General features: G+C 31.3%; 1 protein-coding gene across 2 annotated transcripts in view; it reads right to left on the bottom strand.

Annotated features, from left to right (window-relative positions):
* Positions 1-13,887, bottom strand: part of LOC129810443 (uncharacterized) — a 31,838-nt gene that overhangs the window by 16,348 nt on the left and 1,603 nt on the right. Inside the window, exons 1-2 of one of the 2 annotated variants that reach the window (XM_055860932.1) lie at positions 5,559-5,969; positions 312-453 (exon numbers count right to left, since the gene is read on the bottom strand). The gene's annotated coding sequence lies outside the window, so the exon portion shown is untranslated. Of the gene's footprint in view, positions 1-311; positions 454-5,558; positions 5,970-13,887 lie in introns of those variants that run through there. The other variant, XM_055860931.1, reaches the window with a different exon arrangement.

Here is a 13,887-nt window from a genome sequence, read left to right as displayed (position 1 = left end):
AATTTCATAAAGTCATATTTTATTGACAATGGGATTTATCAAACTTATCGATTTGCATTCCTAAAACTACGTAAAATTATGTAGGCTAGTGTAATTTATTCAATAAATACAATGCTTTAATTAAAATTCTTTTGGACAATGGAATAAACTCTAATACCAAAATTCATATTGTGATTTCATGAATATTCAATATTTTTCATTACACAAAAATAACTCTATTTTTACTTTCTTTGTGCCTCAATTATTTTAAGTTCATAATCAAAATATTCTTTGTTCAATGCATTTAGTTACAAACGTATTAGTTTCCTTACCTTTAAACTTGAATCTTTCGGTTTTCTCCTCACAGGTACACGGAGAATTGGCGAAATCCGATCACCAGGTATGAGAATACGTGACACTAGGAGGGCTGCCATGCGGTACGGCACCTAAAATCCCAAATACTCTATACGTTAACTGAAATGGAGAATAAAATACAAAATGCATTTGATTAAAAGGTCCATAAAAAAGCACATAACTTGATATCATAAAGGTTGAAATTGAATGAAAAAACAGACAAATGAATCATTATTGAATTTACAAAAGTTAACAAACACATGAAGAGTATAGAATTTCCTCTCCCAGGGACATATGACTAATTGGTCAACAAAAGAGTCGGAAATCACCAGCAAGATTTATTCCTTATGCCGCTTTTTATTCATCACCAACCACGTATATATTTTCGCATATTATGAGGATCATCATTTCTTTTCAATGAAGAAAACATCAATGGAAAGATCACAACGAACAAAATAAAGTTTTACAATGTTTTCTCACATAACACAATTGTTATTAATACTTTATAATCATTTCTTTATAAGATACTTGAATTATTTCTTTTAATATTTCATCAGTGACTTTTTCAATTAACCCCACACATCACATCAAATTGCAATTAACCGCAAGTCTTTCCTCTCTTTCTATCTCTGTGTAATTACACACTCGACACTTGTCCAGAATCAATTTTTTTCGTTCTCATTTCTCAACAAGAGGATTAACTTTTTTAACATGAGTTATATATGTGACAGAAGATTATTTGCACATATTTTTATACGGCCTATAAAAGTCATCATGATAAACATTTTTCTTCAACCCCATATCAAAATGGTTTTCTTGTGTACAATTCATTTTGTATACCTATAATATAGAGATATGTTATATGTATGTAATAGTCTTTCTCAACGCACATGCAGCAAAATGCCAAATTTATTTTACAAGTCCCACGAAAGAAATTTTTTGGCATCATATCTTCCTTCTGTATACACATTTTCTATTTTTCCCAATGTTGCTCAAGAATTGTCGCAGAGACACATTCGACTTTTTTTTGCCTTATACTATAGGGAGAAAGCAATCAATATAGAGACAATAATCACTTTCTTCTATTTCCTCCAAATAATAAGTGTTTTTTTTCCCTCGAGTCACAGGCTCGTATCTGAAGCAATGTAACAATGTAACAATATAAAATTTAAAAAAAAAAAATAAATAAATAAATAAATAACTTCTTTAAAAAAAATTAGACACGTGCTTAAGTGGACTTGAAGTGTAAGTCTTTTTAAAGAAAAGTCAAACTCATTGATTGAAATGAGATTGTAAAGAATGTCAGCTAAAAAACCCATATCAAGTTTCTCTGAACCGTTGAAATAAAGGCTGTTAACACTTTGAGGACCAGAAATAGTTCATCAGTGACCGAAATAAAAATATTTATTTTTCTAACCAGAGGATGCCCAACGTACAATAAATTTTGTTTTTTAAATACGCTTTTACCATTTCAATGGGAGTGAATGAAACAGAGATCTAGTCATTTCGCTTTCTCTCATAGGAAATTTTGAAAACATATTTACAAACAAAAGTTATTGTGCGCTGGGCATAATACCCAACGCACAATAACTTTTGTTTGTAAATATGTTTTCAAAATTTTCTATGAGAGTGAGTGAGATGACTAAATTTAGATCTCTCTCACACTCATTGAAATGTCAAAAACATGTTTACAAAACAAAAATTATTGTGCGTTGGGCATAAAACTTAAATAATCAGAAAAAAATTCTCTATGGGTCACCCATATAACCCAGTAGTCCTCAAAAAGGTCAAGGATATTTTGAAACTGACGAAACTGTCATAAACTGTCACAACTGCTGTAAGTATGTTACGCAAAATAATTATTAAAAATTATTGTTGAGTTTACAAATTTTTTATTCAGTTTACAATGTATCGTGTAAAATGTACCTTCAGACGTTTTAATCATTTCCACTGGGCGGGTTTCGAACTCATAACTGTTGTGGCACTTGAGCCGAACACTCTTACTAATTGTACCCTGAGAACTACTCTATGTAAAATTATCATTAAAACCAAACCTACCAAGACCCGGTCAAATTGACCGGTTTAAAATTAACACATATTTAAACGGTACAATGTTGCTATCAAACTTAATGAATTTCTTAAAATATGCATGTAATATATTTTTCAGTGTTTAAATTTTAATTTTTTGCTCTTTTCCAAGACAAATTTGTTGAATATCCTACCCAACCGCGGTTTGTCATTTGACCCAAAAAACTACCAAAAACGGTCGGTAGGTTTTTAGTGTTAATATGTTATGCCCAACGCACAATAAGTTTTGTTTAGTAAGCATATTTTCGAAAGTGCTTATGAGAGTGAGCGGGATGACTAGATTTAGATATCACTCACTCTTACTTAAATGTCAAAAACATGAGAATTTCGAAAACATGTTTTTAAAACAAAAATTATTGTGTGCTAAGCACTATGGCCAATGCCCAATAATACCTTTACTTTGTGCTTTGATTTGTTTTGTGAACATGTTTGCGAATCTCAAAAATGTGTCCGGCAATATGCGTAGCACCGAATAATTTTTCTTTTATAAATATGTTTGACATTTCGGTGAGAAATAATGAAATATCTATCTGTGAAAGTCATTTTCTTCTATTTTGTAAGGAAATATATTTATCGAGCCATTTTCTAAAAGGTAATTTTGTGATCATTCTCAAAAATTCTCGGGCAAATAGTATCAGGCATAAGATACTATCACATTTTAATTCGCTTTATTACGGGATTCCGTAAATTTAAGTAAAATACCTAGATTACATATTTTCATTCGAAATTTATTCTTCAACACCTTTGTAAAACACCGTTTTCTCTATCTGAGCGAGAAAATCGCATTTTAAGCTATTTTACAAAAAACACACAAATCGTTTGACCAATGCAAACAACAAGCGGCGACACATCATAGCATTGACGTTTCTTTTCACCGTGGGACATTAGAAATTGTTTCGGTTTTTGTTTCTTTTTGCTCCATAGCTTTTGTTACTTTTTACCCCAAGTGGTCGTTTTTAATAAAAGGATTTCTGGAGAAAGGAATCTTTGTAAAATTCTAAAATAGATAGCGGATTCGTATTCAAAGAATATCCAGATAATTTGGGAACTATTCACCAGTGCATCAAATTTATTACAAGTATAGCTAATAATTGATATCTTCTGCACGGAAAATATTTCAAAAATAGGGCTAAAAATGTCGATATTTTTTTATTTTCTAAATTCCTTGTTCAAATTCTAACAAACTTACGACATTGAAGAAGACCTATAGAGGCTATCTATGGAAAAAAAATTAAGCCGCTATCTTATTTATCTTGGAAGATATTGAAATTTAAAATTTTCGATTTGTGACTTTTTGCCCTAGTTTCCCCTATCCATTACACGTGTGTAGCTTAGTAAAGCGACAATGTGTAAACTGGCATGTTTAATCGTGTTTTCTTGGTCTAAATTAGAGAACCTGTTAGCTTTATAGATTACTCTTCGTCTTTTCAAAATGAAACTGTTTCAGAATAAGTGCAATTGCTTTCTATTGGTACTTGTTAGTAACAACGCATCATGACCTGCCGTTTTCTACGTGGTTGCAGATACAATGAATATGCCCTTAGAAGAGTTTAATTTTTTAAAAGTTTAATTTTAATTTTAAAATTCTAAAACTAAAACAATTCATTTGATTTTGTGTTAGATACACCCACCTTTCTAGAACTTAAAGAAGTTTATTTTTAATTTATTTTAAAAATTGTGGTTTTTCTCGTAATCTCTGCTACTGATTTGTAACTAAGAGAGCGGCATTCTCTAATCTATACGCGATATTTAGTCCAAAAACGTATGAGTTACGTAGTCAGACGTTAGACATAACTTATTCACAAATTCTGTAACATTTTGCGCACATGTCTGTAATATTCTTTCCTCTTATTGCGATCACAACCCATGAATTTTTTCTCTCTCAACATATCACTTTCCGATTCCCTCAATTGATATTAAGAAATCTATCTCTATATTTTTTTTCCTTTGCCCTGAGCTGGAAGCAGAATAATCCATAAAATGCTTATCAAATCGTAGTACAAAAAATGACGGAAGAAAATGAGAGCAATAGAAAATGTGAAAAGTTCATCATTCTCGTGGGTAAGTATCTTCATTTTTTTTTCTTATTATAATCTGAGATTTTAGTATATATACTTAACACTTGTTACTTTGCCTTTTTTTTTAAACACTTTATTTATTCCTTATCATTGAATTCTCTGTCATCCTCTTTATCTCCCTCATGTTGACAAGGAGCTAGAATAATCATACGAGTTTTAGTGCTTTTGTATGTCAAAGAGAAGCTAATTTTGGAATTCACAATTTCCATCTTCGCAACTGATAAAACTAGGGGAAACTTGAGGAAATTTCCCATATTCTACTTTATGAACGCATTTTCAAATCAACTCATACCACATGTTCACTTCACATTCGCTTTTATAGCTCTGCTGTCTTTGGAACTTTAATTTAAAGTCTCTAACATTAGGATTTTATATAATCTCCCTTTGAATAAATTTGTGCATCATTTCAGTACACAGCAGTCACAACGACACGAAAAAAAAATATTCACAAAAATGAAACAGATGAAACTTTTGAAGGTAATATACAAAATTTAGTCTTCAGCTTAATGTATTTGGTTGTCCTTTTGGCATTTTAATTTTTATGAAGTAAACACCAACCATCGTCTTTTATATATTATTTACTGACTCACGTCAAAGTGTAAATAAAAATAAAAACAAATACACACTGAAAGAGTGAAAAAAAGAGCCAAATATTTGAATTTAGCATTTTATGTGAATTTTGTGACTCTTGAAAAAAAAAACAATAATATATATGAGTATTCAACTTTTGTGAAGAAATGAAAAAAAAAGCCAAAGTCATTCTAAAAATAATTCAGAGCAACCCACACTACAATGTGTTTGCATACAAATCTTCCTCGTTTAAATGAGTCTGCGTCACATTACATTTAATTGTTATATATACATATACTGTATTTTGAGGCAGACAAAGAAAAACAAGCATTTTGCTGGTATCATACAGTTTCAGATTGGACAAATACAATCAATATGTACATTGCAACAGAGAGATATAAAAAGAAACATTGAACAAATAAGTTAAACAATTTGTTTTAAGGACGCAAAATAACACAAAAAATAAAGATAATTCACTTTGTGTATCACCTGCAGCATATTTGCTTAAACATTTTTCACATTCTCCCTTCATATCACTGATATTTTTATATTTAATTTTTTTTTTAAATTGTAACCATAAAAAAAAAACAAATTCTTTGTCTTTCTTCCTAATCACATTTCCGGCTACACAGAAAATATGCCAAGAGATAGGCACTTGCGACACTTCATCAAGTGGTTGCTGAGTAAGCAACCACCAACCGACACTCTCGATCCCTGACTGATCATCGATCACATATTCAATCTGAATCTCGTGTCCGAATCCCTCTTCATAGCATTCCCTCTACACATAAATACATAGAGTAGAGACACACACAACATTATGGTATTTACCAGCTATCAGTAGAAAGGCAGATAAAAGAATATTTGCACGAGAATTTTGTACTTTACGTTGCCTTATAAATGTAGAGAAATTGTAGAAAAATCTTTTTTTTTTTAATAAATTACTCCAAAAATTCCTTCCTCTATCTCTCTATCATGTTGAATTGCCCACTCGAACATAAAAAATAAATAAATAAGTAAATAACAATTTCCTAGAGTGAATGGCAGAGCGGGATAGATAACGAAGGTCACTGGCTGTCTCTTTAACTCTCTTAAAATGCGCGAGCATCTTAAAATGTTTTCGAATTGCGTAATGACATCAATTATAATTGCTTCGAACTCAAGTTAAGCAGAGCTCATGAATGGCATCACCGGTCGGTCACTTCTCCTACAATGATAATCTCTATACCAAATACACTTAAACAATTTTAAAAATATTTTCCAAACATGATTGACACATTTTCTGGTACATATATCGTCGATTGCGTCTACCTCTGTCGTATCTGCATTTGTTTTGTATCTGCATTTGTTGCAAGCTACAATACAGACGTACCCTCTTGCGTGAAATGCTGATACAAAATAAATGCCGATACGACAGAGGTAGACCCAACCGACGATATCTCGTTTCTATATTTGATCGACTTTGAACAAGCCCCATTAGAAATTGACCTAAGAATTGGCTATATATGGCTTACAAATGTTCTCAAGACCATTTTTTTTATTAAATTAATTCCCAAACAATACTGCGAAATGCTATTCAAACTGAAAACTTTACGCTTGGGTCAACAATTGTCGTAACTGACCTGTCAAATAAATCAGCAATTCTTGTATAGGCTACACAGTAAAAAATGTGTAAAATTTTACTGCTATAATAGTGCAAAATCGACCATTTTAGTTATTTAATTTAAAACTGTTTAAAAAATGCACAACATTTTGGTAATTTATTGTCACGTGATTGAAAATTACCATTATTATAATTGAAAAATTTTCAACAATGTTGTTTAATTTGAAAATGTGTAAAATTGTAACACTATAATAATGTCAAATCGGATAAATTTATTATTTAATTGCGATCTGTGCAATATTTCTCACTGTTATAATCATAAAAATTTTTCAAGAATGTTTCGTGATTTAAAACTGTTTGACAAATTCTAAAAATTACCACTATTATAGTATGATTACAGTTTTTCACATTATTATAGTGTGAAAAAATACACAACTTTATAGTATTTTTTGTCACATGATCAAAAATTAACACTATTATAGTTTGATCATAATTTTTAACACTATTATAGTGTGAAGCCTTGTGTATTGCAACCAAATTTGTTGAATTTTTAAACAAAAGTTGTGTGAAAATTGTTGAATTTCCAATTAAAACTTATACTTCAGTCGAGATGCTTTTCATAGGGCAAAAGTCATATAGAACATCAAATATTTATATGCAAAATAAGTATATCGTGAAGATCCGAGCATCAGATGTAATCATTTCGCATTAGGGGGGATCCCGAGTACAGGAAAAAAAAACCAATAAAAATGTTTAAAAAGGCAAAAAAAATCAAAATCTTCGAAATGAAAAGAAAATTCAACAATAAACAGAATTCAACAATTTTTGAATTTACACATAAAAATTCAACAATTTTTAATATTCAACAATTCCAAATTCAACATCTTGAAATTCAATGACTTTATATTAAACAATTTTAAATTAAACACTTTTTCCAAATTTAACACTATGATAGTGGTGTGAAAGATTACACACTATAATAGTGTTAATTTTTTTTACTGTGTAGGCATTTCCTAGAAGGGAACCGGAGTTAGTCTGAAAGTGGAGTCACTCTTAGAAAAACGGCACCTCTTCCCAAAGCTTTCGGCTCGGTCTCCAAGACTTCATCAGTGGTCGAATCAATAGGGAATTTCCAAAGTTTTATCTCTCAATCTGTCCAGGACTTTACAGGACATAACAGAGGATGTGGGGGCACTTTTTTAACAATATTGCCGTTTATTTAGGAGTGACTCCACTTTCCGACAAACTCCGGTTCCTTTCTATTAAATTTCCCTAACGTGGCTAGTGAAGAACACCATACGCTCTGGCGGAAATCCTCCGAAGTAATTTTTTAGAACAATATTTTTGAATACAAAAGAGATTGTCAAGTCAGTATCATTATATTCTTGTCAAGATCTTGTGAGAAACATCAATTTAAGTGAAAATTAACATACCTATAGTAATCCATTCAATTCAATTATCATTTAATTTGAAAAGTAGTGTAAAAGTGTATTGTACTATTCCTTAAATAAAGAAGTGATATCAGGAAACTGGATCGTTTTTCGCCGGATTTATTCTTTATCTTTACAAACAGGTATCTTGTTTGGATATTTCTGGGAAGTATCACAGGACGCTTTTATTAACGCAGATTAATTCTGAAGAGGTAATTCATAACCAGTCGCTTTTCTCACAAACCAAGGCATTTCCCTATTGTTATAATTGTTAATTTTGGTGATAAGGAAGTTACGTCAATTGATGATTCAAGCGACAAACTGTATTTTGAAAATACAGTACGACTCCAGTAGTGTCAACCTGCCTATAAAAAGGACTCCACTAGTATCAATGAATCCAGTAGTGTTAAGAGGGCTAGAAATAGGGGAAGGCTTAGGCTTTGCAGCTTTGTAATCGTAATGTTGCAGCTGTGTATAAGTTGATTATTTCTAAGGTACTAAATGAATCTCGTCCACGGCCATATATTCTAATAGCCAGTCCAACACCTTACATTTTCTGACAAACTTAGGAGCATAGACCTTTTTTTGGGTTCAAAAATGAAAATCAAAAATGGTCCTTGAATGGCAATTTTGTTGAGTAACATTTTATGTATTTTATGCATTTTTTTCACACTTCAAACGTCTTTTCGAAACACAAACGATTATTACAAATAATAGAAGCTCTATTATGATTAATATTTACAGAGAAAATATTTTACTTAAAAGGAAACGCTTTTGTGGGTGAAGGAAAATTCACGAAAATTATCTCCGTCACACCTTAGGAAAATTGAATTTTGCAGCTTTGCAAAAACATCTGTCAAAGTTATTGACCAAAGACTGAGAATTTCTCACTGTTTTGGATTACACTGTGCACGCCCCCTTGAATATTTGACCCATCCCGGAGATTCCATTGAATTAGTTCACAAGAAAATAGAGATATTAAATGTTTTTCACGAAAATCTCGAAGAAAAACACGCTCTTCCATAGCAAAATAATACTTCATCAGGTTTTCGTTTTACTTCTGTCAGATCAAACATTATGCCTAAATCTGCTTATGGAAGATGTGATTCTTTCATTGCCCATGTGGAGTATTTTGAGAATTTCACATCCAATTTGTCATGTTTTTGAGTAGAATTTTCTACATTTCGATTGGAAGTGTTAGAGAAAATCCGGGAATTACAATAGGTGTGATTATGAGAAAATCACACTTAATTGACTGTCAGTATGCAGTGCAAAAATGGTTTTTCAAGTGTTACAAAAATATAAGTTAAGATTTGATTAAGATTTTTATGTCCGGTGTAATGTGTGCGGAGAAAATGAGACGTAACATAAGTAGAAAAATTTTGTACGTAGCTGCGCAAACCAGCGCAACTTGTGTAAAAATATCCACTAAATTTTAATAATAATAACTTTACTCGGATAGGAGTTATTCAGATGACAACTTGACGGTCTTGTATTTAAAATGTAGGTGATATAGTGAAAAGAAGTAAAAGTAGTACTTTTTATAAGTCTTTTTCAAAATAAAAAATAAATAATAGTGAATAAATATCTGCCATTTTTTTTTTATTTTACTGTTTAAATTTACATAAATAAGTAATCTTAAATGGAGAAACAACTTAATGAGAATAAATTAAATGGCTATTTAGTTTATTATTTCAACAATTCTTTTGAAAACTTTTTTTTCTTGTGTGATTAGCACGTAGGGTGGAGTCATCACATGTGGACGTTAGAAACTTATGGACAGCTTGCAAAAATTTTAGGTTCTCATCTAAAATAGATTTCGAAAAATCATAAAATTTGTTAATCACGACATAAACTAATAATTTTATAATTCTTCAAAATGTGTTTTAGGTAAGAACTTAAAATTTTTGTACAGTGTCCATAAGTGTATAATGTCCATAAGTGATGACTCCGCCCTACGTACACTTTTTAGTATATTTCTTATACATTTTGAGACACTTGTAAAAGATAAATACGCTCGTAGCTTGTGACATTCATACGCAAAATTACATAGACATTTTTATCTAGCGACTAGTCCAATATAGGTCTTATCTATATAGAATTTCTTAATTACCAAAGACCTTAAAACGTTTATGATTTATTTTCTTTGAGATAAACCAAGCCATTTCTTTTTATTCTTATCAGTCAAGGAACTTTTTTGTTTCAAAATTAGCGTCATCCACAGACAAGCAACACACACAAATTGTGGTGGATATCTTTAGCCGAACGTTAATATTGAAAAGTGTTTTGCCTTTGCTCCCTCATGAAGCTTTTCTCTGTCTCCCTCACACAGCATTTACTTTATAGCTCCCACATAACTTTGTACATCAAAACGACGATCAGCTGTTACCAGAAAGAAAACATTATAGCGGAATGTGACGAGATAGACTCGCACACTCTTTGGGACATTCCTCTGGCATTTCTCGCGATTTCGGAAAGGATTAAGGTATTCAATTGAATTTTCTGGGAGGATGGATTTTGGCACATGGCCAATGCGAGAACCTTGACCGTATCCCTTGGTGTTTATCATACATTCTCTAACAATATATCGTGTCTGTGATGGAAAAATCGATATTTTCCACTTGCGTCCTCGCCTTTCCACCTCATTTAATTTATCTCGCTACCCTCACTGGAATAAAGCTCCTAGCACAATTAACCCCCTTTCAATTGATCCAGCATCATGTGATATATAGCAAATGTAAGTATCATAAGAAGGTTCGACTGGGATAACAACATTACCTAATGCATATCGAATTGATTCTAGTTGCAAAAGATTACCTTGTAATTTTGATTATTCTTTTATGGGCGATATAGTTAATCCGATGCCCATTAGATTTTTTTAAATGTTTTTTTATGAATAATGTACGAAATATAACTAAAGCATTATTCACATGTAACTCAATATTTGACATCGCAAAATATTTTATGGTCATCGTGTTCTGTGATTGGCCAAAATTTGAAAGCGTTCGAAATTTCAACCGGTCAGAGAACGGAAATAAATTAATATACATATATTTTATGATTTTAAATACTTAATTGAATGTAGATGACACTCAAGAATAAAATATTCAAGCAAGATTTTTAATTCACCACAACTAACTGTCCAAAAATAAAAATAAAAACGTTTTTAAGGAAAAATAAATAAATAATTGAAGAGAGACTTTAGGGGGAAGTGGAGCGCCTTTGAAAGTGAGGTACTTTTGAAATTGTGATCTTTCACCTATTTTAAAATAAAATTCAGCCTTATCGTGAAATAATTCAGGTGCACAAACAGATTGAGAAGCTAAATTACATTATGATATGGCTCAGTTCCACTTAAATATAAGAGAAAAACCCCAATTTCAAAGGTGGTCCAATTCCCCCTAATTCTTTACTGCTTTACAAGATTAATTTTTCAAAAGTCTTGTTTTAAGTAAAAAATTAAATAAATAAATTTCTCAGAAGCTAAATTAAATCTCTCAAATGGAGTGATTAGCGTAAAATATAATAATTAAGAATCTACTCCAAATGGTAATTCGTCAAATTTTAAATAAATTCCATAATAATTATTCCTTAATAAACACAGTGCCACATTCTCATATTCTTTTTGTATTATCTATATCACGAGTTATTATCTGCTTATTTGCACTTCAGATAAGTCGAATATTCATTCATATTGATTGGATTGAAGTGGATTGAAATCCCGAATGGATTAAAAAATCTCGAATGAACTAAAATCCCGAAACGGCCAAAATCAATAGTGGATCAAAATCCCGAATGAGCCAACATTCCGAAACGGCTAAAATCCTGGAAGCCCAAATTCCGAAAACCCAAAATCCCGAATGAGCCAAAATCCAGAATGCCAAAATTCCGAAACGGACAAATCTTGAAAGCCTAAATTCCGAACGCCGAAATACAGAAACGGCCAAAAGCCTGAAAATCAAAATTCTGAATACTAAAATCCCAAAAGGACCAAAATGTCGAAATGGTCAAAATCCTGAAAGCCAAAATTCTGAACGCCAAAATCCCAAACTCAAAAATCTCGAAACAGCCAAAATCCCGAGTGAATTGAAATCCCGAATGGATCAAAATCCCGAAACGGCCAAAATCCTGAAAGCCCAAATTCCGAAAACCCAAAATTCCGAAAAGGCCAAAATCCCAAATGGATCAAAATCCCGAATAAGCCCAAATCCAAAATACCAAAATCCCGAAACGACCAAAATCCTAAAAGCAAAAATTCCGAGATTTTAAAAATGTTGTAGCTACTCTTAAAATTGCGCTTGTGCTTGCTGGAGGCAAAGAGAAATTTTCTGTGTTTTAGAAAATTATACCACAAATTTTTCTCTGTATAATTTCGTCCCTTTCAAGAATTAAACTATTCTGGATTTTAGTATTTGGGATTTTAGATTTTAGAAATTTTGACTTTTCGAGATATCGGGTGTACGGGATTTTGGCCAGCACTGAAATACTTTCATTTCTTTATGAAAAAATATTAAAATTTATTCAATAATGCCAAATATGGAGATTTTAAATTACTTCAGTGCGTAACGGCAATATGCCATGTTAAATTGTAACAAGCTTAAAATTAATCAAAAAAATGAAATCAAAATAAGAAAATTCTTAAAAGATATTTTTAACACATTTGTAAGAGATTTTCATCAAAATGGAGCATTTTTAATGGCTTGCAGATGTGAATGTAAATGACGTACAGTAGACTCTCTCTCAAATGGGCATTTGGGGCGAAATGTTATCCGGTTTACCGATAGATTTGGGCGTCCAAGCCTTTGTAAATTCCACAAAAAGCACTTAATTATAAAGAATCACGATAAAATAGGAAGAACTACTGCGAATTTAAGCAAATTAGCTTTATAATTAAACGTGAAAATTGTCAACAACATTTTTCACCCGATTGAAAAAGAGCCGATTGAACGAGAGTCTACTGTACATCGTGTCAGTGTTCAGTTTTTTCATCAAAATTATAGAGGTCATAAAAGTTAAATTTAATTTTAAAACTATAATATTTTTATTTAAGTTTTAAATAATGAAAATAAATGAGCTTGTAATATATATAAAATGTCATTTTGACAATAAATTTTTAACTTCAAATTCTAGACTTTCGTCACGTTTTACAATTGATCGTAAGATTAATGGGGTCTACAGACTAGAGGAAATTATGTCCATATTGAAGCAAATTCCGTACGCTTGTGTAGGAAAAACTCTTCGATATGGACATAAATTTCACTTGTGTGCAGAGGCCATAAGTAAGTTTATTGTTTAATAAATAAAGTTTAAATTGGCCTTTAAGAGCTATTTTGTAATCTTCGATATAACATCTTTTTTTTATGTATCAATTTTTTTAACATTTAAAGCTAAGCAACAAACTTCTCAATAACAAAGTTGAAATGGAAATGTCAGTTATTTAGTTTATCTTTAACTTTAAAGCTAGTCGTGACGATCTTTTGAAGCTTTAATTGTGAGAAATTTCTTTGAAAATACAGTAGACTCTCTCAATCGCGCATATGCGGCAAAATGTCATCCAAATTATCGATTATTATGAAATTATCGAAGTTATTGTAAATTCCACAAAAAGCACTCAATTATAAAGAATCATGATAAAATAAGAGGAACTACAGTGAATTTGAGCAAATTTGCTTCATAATTAAACGTGAAAATTGCCAACAAAATTTTGCGCCCGATTGAAAAAGAACCGATTGAGCGAGAGTCTACTGTAGATCATTTTGACGTGATTTATTTCAAAATACACCGT

The sequence above is a fragment of the Phlebotomus papatasi genome, chromosome 1, assembly GCF_024763615.1.
Source record: "Phlebotomus papatasi isolate M1 chromosome 1, Ppap_2.1, whole genome shotgun sequence".
Classification (NCBI taxonomy): Eukaryota; Metazoa; Arthropoda; class Insecta; order Diptera; family Psychodidae; genus Phlebotomus; species Phlebotomus papatasi.
The sequence above is the reverse complement of the archived record's forward strand: the minus strand, read 5'-3'. Positions and strand labels throughout refer to the sequence as shown.